Source organism: Anabrus simplex, chromosome 10, assembly GCF_040414725.1.
Source record: "Anabrus simplex isolate iqAnaSimp1 chromosome 10, ASM4041472v1, whole genome shotgun sequence".
In the NCBI taxonomy this organism is placed as follows: Eukaryota; Metazoa; Arthropoda; class Insecta; order Orthoptera; family Tettigoniidae; genus Anabrus; species Anabrus simplex.
The window spans coordinates 88006521-88022778 of NC_090274.1; positions in this window are offsets into that span (position 1 = coordinate 88006521).

The following is a 16258-nucleotide window of genomic DNA, read 5'->3' on the forward strand; positions in this document are numbered from 1 at the left end:
TAATACCATTTGTCGTCTTGGATATCTCTTTTGTTACATTCACACACAGTCAAATACTTCGTGTTGTCAGCCTTCCCCTCTATCTTGACAAAAGAACAGTTAAATTTTAGGGTCGCGTTCAGCCTTGAAAGAGAGCTGGTTGGCGAAAGTGTAGATTTCCACAAATAGCTGCCCGCCAGCTGGTTTAGTACAGCAGAACAAGGAAAGTGTTCCCAAGACTGGAGTGATCTCCTTGCATGTTAGAAGGTCTGATTCCCGGCACTAGTGAGCATAATAAACTCGTATTTCAACTGTGTTACAGTTTATTACGTAACTCGAAATCTCCTGTCGGTAATATGTAAAATTGACTCATAAAGTATGTTTATCATTACTAAGTTCCCTGGTATTCTTAAAAATCACTTTCATAGGCACTCGGTGTATCTAAAACATAGCTTCGTACGAATACATAGACAAATGCACCTTGTTCTTTGTGGGTATTCACAAATACGGAGCGCTGCTCGACACATGTCTAATCGTCAGGACCCTTCTGAAGATGATTGAATGTTGTGAATCGGGGCTGTGTGGAGGTAGAGTTACTACTCGGCGGAAGGATACACACTTTTTGACACACAAAAATCCCCGTTGGAGGGCGTTTCCCTATAAAATGCTTAATAGATGAAATGCATTACTTACCTAATTCCACAAAATGCATGTCAATATACTGGTACAGCGGGATCTCAAAATTGTTCGGAACTTTTTGTATAATACTGATAGCGTTAGTTGGATCACTTCTTCTTACGCACTGTCGAACAAACTTCATGGTGGCGGTGACTGCACACCTGTGTTGCTACCCGAAAGTTCAGTGCGCAATTATTATTTTCCATTACCATTAATACATTAGCTTGGTCCAAAAACTACTTGGTCAATACTACTATCTTGCTGTCATAAAGTCCATTTTAATTATTAGCCTTGATTGCAGATGAATTAAGTGTTCCGTCCCGCTGATTTTAAAATTATTTGAATGGTGCAACCTGATTGGACCACATATATTCGCTATTCACTTGTATGGACGATTCCATTCCAAATCAAGGGGATTCTGGTAGTAAGATTCGTAGTTTTCTCTCTCACTCTTGCAGTGGAATTTTCCGCTTCTACTGCGTCGTTCGTGTTCTGACGCAAAAGACCGGGTGTTGGTTGTTTACGTTACGGAGATAGCGTTTTCTTCCAGAAAAGAAAGCAAGCTGATTCTTTGCTCATATACAGTGGCCTCCTGAGTATCCCATAATTTTGTAACTTTAATAGCATATATGAATACTTCCATCCAATATCAAATAAAATTCCCCAATCAGGCTCAAATGATGGGTGCAGTAGAGTGCGATAAATCGCCCGTTGAGGGCCAAGTCAATGAATATTGAATTTTCACGACAGTAGTATAATAAGCGGGTTCGGGCGCCACCACCCCCACCGGGCTCCCAGAGGCCACCTCCCCCACCACCACAGCCAGAGGCCTCCCAGATGCCTCCTCCACCACCACCACAGCCGGAGGCCTCCCAGATGTCTCCTCCACCACCCGCGGGAAATTTGAATTTGTAAACAAAGCCACGTGCTTTTTGACAGCTGTCATCGACAACAACGCATCGCTAACCTCAGTACTGCTATCTTGACCGGCCTAAACCTCAGTAGTACCAACTTAACCTAACTAGCACGAGATAAACAAAGCCACGTGTTTTTTGACAGCCACGTGCTTTTTGACAGACAACAACGCATCGCTAACCTCAGTACTGCCATCTTGACTGGCCTAAACCTCAGTAGTACCAACTTAACCTAACTAGCGCGTGTTAAACAAAGCCACGTGCTTTTTGACAGCCACGTGCTTTCTTGACAGCTGTCATCCGCCATCTTTAAACCACAGAGCACTGTGCTGCCTCTTTATCGTAGTAGATGTAAATTCGTCACCTGTCATCGGCAGTGCTGCCATCTTGGCGGGCCTAAACCTTAGTGCTACCAACTTAACCTCACTAGCGTGAGATAAACAAATCCACGTGCAGCTGACATCCGCCATCTTTAATCTATAGAGCACAGTGGTGCTCTCTTTATCTACTTACCTTTGAAATGTGGTACGTCACAGCTGTCATCCGCCATCTTGCATCGCAAACCTCAGTGCTGCACTCTTTAGCTAGATACCTTTGAAATGTAGTGGCGGTAATTTGAGAAATTCTTTATGCTCTAGTTTGTAAACAAATCCACGTGCAGCTGCCATCCGCCATCTTTAATCTATAGAGAACCGTGCTGCCCTCTTTAGCTACTTACCTTTGAAACGTGGTACGTCACAGCTGTCATCCGCCATCTTGCATCGCAAACCTCAGTGCTGCACTCTTTAGCTAGATACCTTTGAAATGTAGTGGCGGTTATTTGAGAAATTCTTTATGCTCTTGTTTGTAAATAAATCCACGTGCAGCTGCCATCCGCCATCTTTAATCCATAGAGCACCGTGCTGCCCTCTTTAGCTACTTACCTTTGAAATATGGTACGTCACAGCTGTCATCCGCCATCTTGCATCGCAAACCTCAGTGCTGCACTCTTTAGCTAGATACCTTTGAAATGTAGTGGCGGCAATTTGAGAAATTCTTTATGCTCTTGTTTGGAAACAAAGCCACGTGCTTTTTTGACAGCTGTCATCCGCCATCTTTAATCCAGAGAGCACCGTGCTGCCCTCTTTAGCTACTTACCTTTGAAATGTGGTACGTCACAGCTGTTATCCGCCATCTTGCATCGCAAACCTCAGTGCTGCACTCTTTAGCTAGATACCTTTGAAATGTAGTGGCGGCAATTTGAAAAATTATTTATGCTCCTGTTTGGAAACAAACCTATGCGCTTTTTTGTCAGCTATCATCGGCCATCTTTAATCCAGAGAGCACCGTAGAGAGCACCGTGCTGCCATCTTTAGCTAGATACCTTTGAAATGTGGTGGCGGATAATTTGAAAAATGCTTTTTGACAGCATCCATCTTTGAGCACCGTGCTACCCTCTATGTGGTGGCGGCAAATTCTACATGCTCTTGTTTGGAAACAAACCTACGCGCTTTTTTTTGACAGCCATCATCCGCCGTCTTTAAGCAACAGAGTACAGTGCTGCCCTCTTTGTTATGGCGGTAAATTCCACGTGCTCTTGTTTGGAAACAAGGCTACATGCTCTTTTGACAGCTGTCACCCGCCATCTTTAACCAACAGAGCACTATGCTGCTATCATGCGGGCAATTTCGTTAGCTGTCATCCACCATTTTTAATGAACAGAGCACCGTGCTGCCCTCATGCGGGGCAATTACGTTAGCTGTCATCCACCATCTTTAATGAACAGAGCACCGTGCTGCCCTCATGCGGGCCAATTTCGTCAGCTGTCATCCGCCATCTTTTAATGAACAGAGCAGCGTGCTGCCCTCATGCGGGGCAATTTCGTCAGCCGTCATCCGCCATCTTTAATCAAGAGAGCGCAGTGCCGCACTCTTTAGTTGAAATGTGGTGGTAGACAATTCCACGTGACAGCAGCCATCTTTGAGCACAGTGTTGCCCTCTTCGTGGTGGCGGTAAATTCCACGTTCTCTACAAACTCACGTGCTTTTTTCTGACAGCTATCATCCGTCATCTTGCATCACAAACCTCAGTGCTGCACTCTTTAGCTAGATACCTTTGAAATGTGGCGCCGGCAAATTCTACATTCTCTTGTTTGGAAACAAACCTATGCGCTGTCATCCACCATCTTTAAACCACAGAACACCGTGCTGCCCTCTTGCGTCAGCTGTCATCCGCCATCTTTAAACTACAGAGCACCGTGCCGCACTCTTGCGTCAGCTGTCATCCGCCCAGCAATTCTCTTTCTATATAATAATTTCGTGTGGCTATTTCTAGCTAAGTGCAGTCTAAAAAATAAATCCTTGTCTTGTTACATCAGGGAGGGTAACTGGCTAAATCCTGGTCTTTCAGCGTCAGGAAGGGCAACCGGCCATACCGTGAAACAATAGTGTATGATGTAAGAGGCTAGATACTGCTTTTTAAAATCTAAGAAGAGCATCTAGCTGTAAAACCCCGATTCTCGTGTTAGAAAGGGCAACTAGTTGTAAAACAGATTCTTAATCCCAGTTCTTTGACGTCAGGAAGGGCAACCGGTCTAAAACAATAGTGTATGATGTAAGAGGCTAGATACTGCCAGTTTTGCGTCAGGAAGGGCAACCAGTCGTAAAACAGATTCTTGTGATTTAAAATCTCGCGTCAGGAAGGGCAACCGGCTATACCGTGAAACAATAGTGTATGATGTAAGAAGCTAGATACTGCTTTGAGCATCTAGCGGTAAAACCCCGATTCTCGTGTTAAAAAGAGCAACTAGATGTAAAACAGATTCTTAATCCCAGTTCTTTGACGTCAGGAAGGGCAACCGGTCGGAAACAATAGTGTATGATGTAAGAGGCTAGATACTGCTATTTAAAATCCTAGAAGGGCATTCAGTTGTAAAACAGATTCTTGTGATTTAAAATCTCACGTCAGGAAGGGCAACCGACCGTAAAACAATAGTGTATAATGTACGAGGCTAGATACTGCTATTTAAAATCCTAGAAGGGCATCCTGTTGTGAAACAGATTCTTGTGACTTAAAATCTCGCGTCAGGAAGGGCAACCGGCCGTAAAACAGATACTTGCTATTTAAAATCTCATGTTATGGAAGGGGGTACTTGGCTGTAAAACATATTTTTAATCCCGGTCCTGTTACGTTAGGAACTACATCTAGTTGTAAAACAGGAGCTCCAAACATTTACAGTGTTAAGCTTTAGTAGCTTGCTATGGGTTACATTTTTTGTTCTACCGCATAGAACACTATCTTTGAAGTTGTATTGGCGCAGTCCTTCAGAGCGAGGTGCGGAATGCATGTGTTGACTGAAATTGTACACGCATCTTCCGGCTGCACTAACCTTGAACGGGGACACTGCGTGCTGATAAGCCACTTGTAACTCACGGAACGTACGGAGAGGTTAAAACACAGTACCAGCATATAACCTACCCCTATCGAAAGAGCCTGCACGGCGCCGGCATGTAGGCTTCTCCTGTTGAAGGAGTCTGTACAAGGTTTAACACCCGCCATCAACAGCCCTTACTTAATACTGGCTTTTTTTTGCACACCCTCGAAACTGCCTAAGAAAGTAATATACTACCGTAGGGATAGGGTAAAACTCGGTGCCAGCACATAGCCTACTCCTACCGAAGAATCCTGCACAAGGCTTAACACCTCCATCCGACAGATGAATCACCCTCAACATCTTGTACTCACAATCAGTTTCGGGGAAGCCTGCACAAGGTTTAACGCCCCCATCAACAGCCCTTACTTAACGCTGGCTTTTTGCTCACCCCGCCTCTTAGATCATACACCATAGTTTTACGACCGGTTACCCTTCCTGAGTAGGATTTTAAATCGCAGTATACGCGATAAATTTGTTATAGCGGGTTTTATAACTAGATATCCCGGAACCGGCACATAGCCTACTCCTACCGAAGAAGCCTACACAAGGCTTATTGCCTCCATCCGACAGATGAATCTCCCTCAACATCTTGTACTCACAATCAGTTTCGGGGAAGCCTGCACAAGGTTTAACGTCCCCCCTATCAACAGCCCTTACGTAATGCTGGCTTTTTTGCACACCCCGCCTCTTAGATCATACACCATAGTTTTACGACCGGTTACCCTTCCTGACTAGGATTTTAAATCGCAGTATACGCGATAAATTTGTTTTAGCGGGTTTTATAACTAGATATCCCGGTACCGGCACATAGCCTACTCGTACCGAAGAAGCTTACACAAGGCTTATTGCCTCCATCCGACAGATGAATCACCCTCAACACTCTTGTACTCACAGTCATTTTCGAAGGAGTCTGCACAAGGTTTAACGCCCCCTATCAACAGCCCTTACTTAATGCTGGCTTTTTTGCACACCCCGCCTCTTAAATCATACACCATAGTTTTACGACCGGTTACCTTTCCTGACTAGGATTTTAAATCGCAGTATACGCGACAAATCAGTTGTAGCGGGTTTTATAACTAGATATCCTAGTACCGGCACATAGCCTACTCCTACCGAAGAAGCCTGCACAAGGCTTATCACCTCCATCCGACAGATGAATCAACCTCAACACTCTTGTACCCGCAATCATTCTCGCTACTTCGGAAGATAGCAGGTTCGAACTCCTACTGTTGGAAGCCGTAAAAAATAGCAAATGCTAGGCGAGGGGCCTGCGCGATCGTCATAACGTGTAAATACATGATCTAGCTAAATGTAGTTTTAGCGCAATACCTTTAAGTGCCTACAGGTAAGGAATACCGCGGATGTAGCTTAGTACCCTCCCGTTTAAGTCCGGAGGTCGAGGATCGCGCGCTAACTTTCTAAGGCTCGATCCGCTACAGAACTCTTAAATTCTGACACCTCGGCATTAACAGCAGGCTCGATCCCAGCTTAAATACATCAGCCTGCGGAACTCAGCGTAAGACCGTCAGGAGAGGTCTTGTTGCATAAACATTTAGTTCCAACTGTACTGCAGTTGTCAGCGACTTTCACATCCGCTTGGTAACAGGCAGCATATTTACTCGCTGCAGTCTGCGTGAAGCGCTCACAGTTCTCTGTATGCGATTATTACGTGTACATCTCCCGTCTATGTACTGTCTGCTGTGAATATTATTCTTCAGCCTTTATCTTAAGGTAAGCTAGAACTGTTAGTTACTGTTTGCAAAGCAACTTCTACGCTAGGTAATAGACATCTACATTCATATATGTTTGTTCTTTTCTTTTTTAGGTACCGTTCGAGTTACAGGCTTGAAAGTACGCATTTTATTCATCCGAGTGACAGTCTGCAGCACGTGCATTTTTAAGGTATGTTTTCGAACTTTGAGTTGTAAAGATAGCTAGGTTAGCTGATGTACCCTACACTACGTTCATATATGTTTGTTCTTTTCTTTTTAGGTACAACTAGAATATTATCATTCGAGTTACAGGCTTGAAAGTACGCATTTTATTCATCCGAGTAACAGTTTGCAGCGCGAAGATTTTAAGGTATGTCTGACCTCTACACGTTGAAACTTGGTTTCTTCCGAACATCTTAACTTTAAGCTAATCATAAATAGTTGTTCTCTTCAATCATCATGCTATAGATGAGGTTAATCTTATAATTTCGAACTCACAGCAATGTCCGACCTCTATACGTTGAAACTGGGTTTCTTCCGAACATCGTAACTTTAGTCTATTGATAAATAGTCGTTCTCTTCAATCCTCGTGCTATCTTCTTCTTCATTCTTCTTCATGTGCCATGTCCTCGCAGAACGTTGGCGATCAGTAGCATGATCTGTTGTTTGTTCATAGCTGTTCTGAACAGTGTAAGCTTTGTCACCCCAAACCACTGGCTCAAGTTGCCGAGCCATGATGTCCTACTTCTCTCCGGACTACGTTTTCCACTAATTTTCCCTTGGAGTATTACTTGCAGAAGGTGGTATTTAGAGTTCCGCATCATATGACCAAAGTATTCTAGTTTCCTTCTCTTGATGGTAGTGAGAATTTCTGGTTCTTTGTTCATACGGTGCAAAACGTCTATATTGGTCATTTTAGCTGTCAAAGGTATCTTAAGCATCCTTCGGTACGTCCACATTTCAAATGCTTGCAATCTCTTGCACATGGTCTCAGTTAGTGTCCATGCCTCAACGCCGTACAACAGAATGCTGAAAACGTAGCACCGGAGTAGTCCTGTCCGTAGTGAAATGGAAAGGTCACGGCTTGTCAAAAGTTTCCTAAGTCTCTGAAAAGAAGTTCTGGCCTGCTCAATTCTGCATCGGATCTCGTGAGTAAGGTTAATTTTATAATTTCAAACACACATAGCTATGTCTGACCTCAGCAGGCTGAACCTTGGTTTCTTCTAAAACATCGTAACTTTAGTCTATTGATAAATAGTTATTTTCTTTAATCTGCATGTCATAGAAGAGGTTAATCTTATAATTTCAAACTCACAGCAATGTCCGACCTCTATACGTTGAAACTTGGTTTCTTCCGAACATCGTAACTTTAAGCTAATCATAAATAGTTGTTCTCTTCAATCCTCATGCTATAGACGAGGTTAATCTTATAATTTCAAACTTACAGCAATGTCCGACCTCTATACGTTGAAACTTGGTTTCTTCCGAACATCGTAACTTTAGTATAATGATAAATAGTTGTTCTCTTCAATCCTCATGCTATAGACGAGGTTAATCTTATAATTTCAAACTCACAGCAATGTCTAACCTGTATAGGTTGAAACTTGGTTTCTTCCAAACATAGCGACTTTAGACTATTGATAAATAGTTATTTTCTTTAATCTGCATGCCATAGAAGAGGTTAATCTTATAATTTTGCATCCGGGAGATAGTAGGTTCGAATCCCACTATCGGCAGCCCTGAAGATGGTTTTCCGTGGTTTCCCATTTTCACACCAGGCAAATGCTGGGGCTGTACCTTAAATAAGGCCACGGCCGCTTCCTTCCAACTCCTAGGCCTTTCCTATCCCATCGTCGCCATAAGACCTATTTGTGTCGGTGCGACGTAAAGCCCCTAGCAAAAAAAAATCTTATAATTTCAAACTTACACCAATGTCTAACCTCTATAGGTTGAAACTTGGTTTCTTCCGAACGTCGTAACATTAGTCTAATGATAAATAGTTGTTCTCTTCAATCCTCATGCTATAGAAGATGTTAATCTTATAATTTCAAACTTACAGCCATGTCCGACCTCAATAGGTTGAAACTTGGTTTCTTCCGAACATCGTAACTTTAGTCTATTGATAAATAGTTATTTTCTTTAATCTGCATGCTATAGAAGAGGATAATCTTATAATTTCAAACTCACAGCAATGTCTGACCTGTACAGGATCAAACTTGGTTTCTTCTGAACATCATAACTTTAGTCTATTGGTAAATAGTTATTCTCTTCAATCCTCATGCCATAGAAGAGGTTAATCTTATAATTTCAAACTTACAGCAATGTCTAACCTCTATAGGTTGAAACTTGGTTTCTTCTGAACATCGTAACTTTAGTCTATTGATAAATAGTTATTTTCTTTAATCTGCATACGATAGAAGAGGTTAATCTTATAATTTCAAACTTACAGCAATGTCTAACCTCTATACGTTGAAACTTGGTTTCTTCCGAACGTTGTAACATTAGTCTAATGATAAATAGTTGTTCTCTTCAATCTTTCATGCTATAGAAGAGGTTAATCTTATAATTTCAAACTCACAGCTATGTCCGTCCTCTATAGGTTGAAACTTGGTTTCTTCCGAACATCGTAACTTTAGTCTATTGATAAATAGTTGTTCTCTTTAATCGACATGCTATAGAAGAGGTTAATCTTATAATTTCAAACTTTCAGCCATGTCTGTCCTCATTAGGTTGAAACTTAGTTTCTTCCGAACATCGTAACTTTAGTCTAATGATAAATAGTCGTTCTCTTCAATCCTCATGCTATAGACGAGGTTAATTTTATAATTTCAAACATACATAGCTATGACTGACCTCAACAGGCTGAAACTTGGTTTCTTCTAAAACATCGCAACTTTAGTCTATTGATAAATAGCTATTTTCTTTAATCTGCATGCCATAATTTCCAACTCACAGCAATGTCCGACCTCTATACATTGAAACTTGGTTTCTTCCAAACATCGTTACTTTAGTCTATTGATAAATAGTTGTTCTCTTCAATCCTCATGCTATAGACGAGGTTCATCTTATAATTTCAAACTCACAGCAATGTCTAACCTCTATAGGTTGAAACTTGGTTTCTTCCGAACATCGTAACATTAGTCTATTGATAAATAGTTATTTTCTTTAATCTGCATGCCATAGAAGAGGTTAATCTTACAATTTCAAACTTACAGCAATGTCTAATCTCTATAGGTTGAAACTTGGTTTCTTCCGAACGTCGTAACATTAGTCTAATGATAAATAGTTGTTCTTTTCAATCTTTGATGCTGTAGAAGAGGTTAATCTTATAATTTCAAACTTTCAGCAATGTCTGACCTCTATAGGTTGAAACTTGGTTTCTTCCGAACATCGTAACACTAGGCTAGCACACTTACCCTTTTATATCCTATTATTACTATGTGTGATGCAAGTGCTAACGCTACATTTATATATTTGTTCTTTTTAGAAAAACCATGGAGAAGATTAACCAGCTATGTCATATTTCATCTCCAACTACCAAGCCGCTAACAAGTCTACCGCTAAATGAGCAATTTAAAGTAATTTCACTACGAGGATTAAAAACGAAATTTGGAGAAAGGATTTTATGTGTCTGCAAAGACTTTCAAGTTTTTTTACCTAATAGATTTAGCGTGCTTACTGATTTAGAAATAGAAGAACTAAATCAACGTTCTATTTTCATTATATATCGTGGCATAGAGAACAAATCTTGTGTTATTAGTTTTACTGTCGCGTAAAAGCATGTACATACAAGAATTACATCGAGAAAGCAAAAGTACGCAAACATCACTACAAGTAAAATCATTCATGATAAAACTAGTACATACAAGATGTAAATAAATACTGTAGAATTAGCATATTCTTTTATTTTAGATTAGGTATTACCTTCTCCTCCTACTCCTTCCTCTCGAAGAAGAATAAGAGCAAGAAAGAAGATGTTGATTAAATTCGTAAGTATGTTATCGTCTAGCACAGTAAGTATGTTGAGAAGAGATTTTTTTTCCTAAACAGTGCTTGATTCTAGTCTTGCAATGTAGTGTACTAGAACATCGCACTATAGTATGTGTATATATGTTTTTTGAACGGTAGTATGTATTCAAGTCTAAACTTGCACACTCTCGCTTTGCAATGCATGTTCGATAAAGATGTACCTTGGCAGAGTAAGTAAAGGAAGTTATACACATCAATTAATGTTCTGATCACATGGTAAAGTTAACAGCATCGAGTGCAGTGTTCGATTCTAGTCTTGTTATGTTTCAATCTGATTTTCTTAGAACAAAGGTATCCCCTAACATGTTCTAAATACATGTTATATCGAGTACAGTGTTCGAATCTAGTCTCGATCACTTATATAGTGTTTTGAACACATCAATTAATGTTCTGATCACATGTTAAGGTTAACAACATCGAGTGCAGTGTTCGATTCTAGTCTTGCTATGTTTTAATCTCATTTCATGTTCTAATCACATGTTGAAGTTAACAGCATCGAGTGCAGTGTTTGATTCTAGTCTTATTATGTTTTACAATCTTGTTTTTGCAATGCATGTTCGATAGAGGTGTACCTTGAAAGAGTAGGAAGAGTTCGATTCTAGTCTTGCTATGTTTGAACCTGATTTAATGTTCTAATCACATGTTGAAGTTAACATCAAGTATCGTGTTCTGTTCTAGTCTTGATCACTTATCTAGTGTTTTGAACACATCAATTAATGTTCTGATCACATCTTAAGGTTAACAATATCGAGTGCAGTGTTCGATTCTAGTATTGCTGTGTTTTAATGTTCTAATCACATGTTGAAGCTAAGCAAACAATAGCCATCTTACGCAAGCTATTCAAAACTGTAGCCTTGTTTTCTCTTAGAAAAATCGATGTTCTGATCATATGTTGTATCGAGTACAGTGTTCGATTATATTCTTAATCGCTTCTTTTTAAATTGTCCGCTACTACGATCAAGAGCGCAGCACGATGCTCTCAGATGGCGGATGTGGAATTTGCCGCCACCACATGTCGAAGAATAAAGATGCTAACACGACGCTCTCTTGGCAGCTTTTCAAGTAAATGCTAATCGTTTCTGCAGAAAACACTAATGAATATGCCTAGTGAATATGAACTTCCTGTCTCTAGTCTTTCGATGTGTTCTGTTTTTTATGAACATAAGTGTAGAGCTGAGATTAAATTAACAGAAATGATATCTAATGGTCCGGAAATACACCGTCAGGGGCGTAGCCAGGGGGAGTGGTTACTGGGGGTTTTTAATGTTCTAATCACATGTTGAAGCTAAGCAAACAATTGTCCGCTACTACGATCAAGAGCGCAGCACGGTGCTCTCAGATGGCAGATGTGGAATTTGCCGCCACCACATGTCGAAGAGTAAAGATGCTAACACGATGCTCTCTTGGCAGCTTTTCAAATTGTCTGCCACCACATTTCAAATAAAGAGTGCGGCACTGCGCTTTCTTGATTAAAGATGGCGGATGACAGCTGAAGAAATTGCCCCGCATGAGGGCAGCACGGTGCTCTGTTCATTAAAAGATGACAGCTGACGAAATTGCTCCGCATGAGGGCAGCACGGTGCTCCGTTCATTAAAGATGATGGAAAAAAGCGCGTGAGTTTTTTTCCAAACAAGAGCATGTAGAATTTGCCGCCACCACATAGAGGGGAGCACGGTGCTCAAGAATGGCTGCTGTCAAAAAGCATTTTTCAAATTATCCGCCACCACATTTCAAAGGTATCTAGCTAAAGATGGCAGCACGGTGCTCTCTACGGTGCTCTCTGGATTAAAGATGGCGGATGATAGCTGACAAAAAAGCGCATAGGTTTGTTTCCAAACAGGAGCATAAATAATTTTTCAAATTGCCGCCACTACATTTCAAAGGTATCTAGCTAAAGAGTGCAGCACTGAGGTTGGCGATGCAAGATGGCGGATGACAGCTGTGACGTACCACATTTCAAAGGTAAGTAGCTAAAGAGGGCAGCACGGTGCTCTCTGGATTAAAGATGGCGGATGACAGCTGTCAAAAAAGCACGTGGCTTTGTTTCCAAACAAGAGCATAAAGAATTTCTCAAATTGCCGCCACGACATTTCAAAGGTATCTAGCTAAAGAGTGCAGCACTGAGGTTTGCGATGCAAGATGGCGGATGACAGCTGTGACGTACCACATTTCAAAGGTAAGTAGCTAAAGAGGGCAGCACGGTGCTCTATGGATTAAAGATGGCGGATGGCAGCTGCACGTGGATTTATTTACAAACAAGAGCATAAAGAATTTCTCAAATAACCGCCACTACATTTCAAAGGTATCTAGCTAAAGAGTGCATCACTGAGGTTTGCGATGCAAGATGGCGGATGACAGCTGTGACGTACCACATTTCAAAGGTAAGTAGCTAAAGCGGGCAGCACGGTGCTCTATAGATTAAAGATGGCGGATGGCAGCTGCACGTGGATTTGCTTACAAACAAGAGCATGAAGAATTTCTCAAATTACCGCCACTACATTTCAAAGGTATCTAGCTAAAGAGTGCAGCACTGAGGTTTGCGATGCAAGATGGCGGATGACAGCTGTGACGTACCACATTTCAAAGGTAAGTAGCTAAAGAGAGCACCACTGTGCTCTATAGATTAAAGATGGCGGATGTCAGCTGCACGTGGATTTGTTTAACTCACGCTAGTGAGGTTAAGTTGGTAGCACTAAGGTTTAGGCCCGCCAAGATGGCAGCACTGCCGATCACAGGTGACGAATTTACATCTACTACGATAAAGAGGGCAGCACAGTGCTCTGTGGTTTAAAGATGGCGGATGACAGCTGTCAAAAAAGCACGTGGCTTTGTTTACCACGCGCTAGTTAGGTTAAGTTGGTACTACTGAGGTTTAGGCCCGTCAAGATGGCAGTACTGAGGTTAGCGATGCGTTGTTGTCTGTCAAAAAGCACGTGGCTGTCAAAAAACACGTGGCTTTGTTTATCTCGTGCTAGTTAGGTTATGTTGGTACTACTGAGGTTTAGGCCGGTCAAGAGGGCAGTACTGAGGTTAGCGATGCGTTGTTGTCGATGACAGCTGTCAAAAAGCACGTGGCTTTGTTTACAAATTCAAATTTCCCGCGGGTGGTGGAGGAGACCTCTGGGAGGCCTCTGGCTGTGGTGGTGGTGGAGGAGGCATCTGGGAGGCCTCTGGCTGTGGTGGTGGTGGAGGTGGCCTCTGGGAGCCGGTGGGGGTGGTGGCGGCCGAACTGTCCAATTATACTACTCACGACCGCATTTTAATCGAATCCGACTTTCTACCTATTAGGTCGTGTTACATACATTTAGTACTGAAACATGCTAATTTAGCGTGGTTTCTAATGTGATTTTACCGATGTCTTCAAGAGTAGGTATCTGACTGTTCCAATAGAAAATTTATTTCGACCTGTCGAGAGAGGGCAGCGAGCGAGAAGGATCTTTTTTTGGCGAGACCTTTTCAATATCTTCTCCGTGAATTAAATGTTGTGCTATTCATGCCGGTGAATGAAGAGATGGGTCACACACACCCAGGAGCGGCGTTTTTACTTCTCATATGGATGTTTTATAAGTTTAAAACTGTGCTAAACTCTGCATCACTTGCGTGCTTCGATGAATGATGTAGGAGGTAATGTAACATTTTGACTTTGATTCATTTGTAAATTATCGGTTTTCTTTTTCTTTCTTATTATGGCCGACCGAAGCCCATCTTGGTACTCGGGGCGAGAATGGCATGTGTGTGAGTTGAGAAGGTGATTGTGGTGCGTCAAAATCTGGTCTCTGTTTGTTTTAAATGAGTTTCTCGATGAAACATTTTGCCATTATTTGGAGGTATGGTCTGTGTGTCGACCGGAAGGTGTATTCGCAAATCATGACTTAGTGAGTTTCTCCACCAATCCCACGATAAATAAATCGACATACGAATGTATATGCATGTTTAAATTATTGCAGACCTTCATTTACAGATTAACTGTTGCTAAACGGTACGCCATATCGACAAAGGATTGTACCGTAAGACGCAGTATTTAGTGGCCTAAATGGCTGGTCCTATGATATTTTCTCGCATCTAATCTATTCATGGGTCAGATTGAGTTAGAGACGCTGAATACGTTGAAATTTGTGTAAGATTATCTTACATTGCATTACTATTCGGATAATTATGTGACATAGCATTTGGCTCACATATGGGTATTGGGTGGGCCAATGTTCATGTAGAGTTTAATGATTGTATCTTTCCTGTAAGTGATTGAAAATGAATTAGGAATGTAAAAAGTCCAAATTTTCTTAAAATCAAGAAATTTATACGAAGCTAACGTATAAGGATACAGATACGACGAAAAGTCATAAGACCAAGGTTGAAGATCACTACAAATTGAACGGAGATTGTGCCATCCGTTATGAGAAAGGGCTTCCCGTTTATCCTACGAAATACCTCGAAACGAAGGTTTGCACCATCATTAAAATTGACTCAATATTTTGATGTTCTTCAGGGATAAAAAGTGAACAATTTAACGATCTTGGAAGTTTTCTGTCCGTTACAGCCTAAAACGTATAATTTTCCCAAATTTCAATTTTCTTGCTCGTCTGTCAGATTATGCCGCAATCTGAATTTTGGGTGAGAGGAGTAAAAATTAGGACTTTCAGGGAAGTACACCAAAAATATGCAGACGGTCATTATTACCCCTCAAATGTGTAGCTGTATGAAAACTTCACCAAAATAGTCAATGTACAGACACATACAGTCGTTACGATTTTATTTATATAGATAGATAAGGAATCTGCTACACGTACAACACCTTTTGGGCTACGTCCGCTGGACTTAGCCTGCAAAACCGAACGTTCATGATATCTCCTGTAGAAAACTTCACATGAGAAAAAATGTTTTCGAAACGGATTTCCAGTAAGGATTGTAGATTTCCATTATTTCGGATGTACATATTTTGAGGCAGTGCAAAATCATGGTTTCGGTTTCAGATAAACCCCCAGTAAGTTTAGGTATTCGGCAATAATATTGGCCCTAAAACCTACTCAAGGACAGGTGGCTTCTAAATATCAAGTTTGGTAGAAGTATATTCAGTGGTTTTCAAGTTACAAGAACTCACACAATCAAACAGATAAACAAACAAGACACCAAAGCTAAGAAATATGCAGATGGTCATTATTACACCTGAAACAGATAACTGTACGGAAATTCCGCCAAAATAGTCATTGTACAGCCAGACGGTCGTTATGATGTTATTTAGATAGAGGGCAGATAAGCATGACCATGGTCTTAAGTGCAATTCTTCATTTCGAGATTTACTGCTCCTAAACGGTACATCATACCAACAAACGGTTTGCTCCCCCAGACGTCCCTTTTATCGATGTACGTGTCTGGTCTTAAAAAAATATCTCGTCTCTCCCATATTGATGTGTTCCATTGAGTTACGATACTTGAATGGGTTGAAATTTGTGAATTTTTTTTATCATTTTACCTTATTTTTCACATAGTTATATGGAAGCTAGAATCATGAAATTTGGTTCGGATATAGCCATTG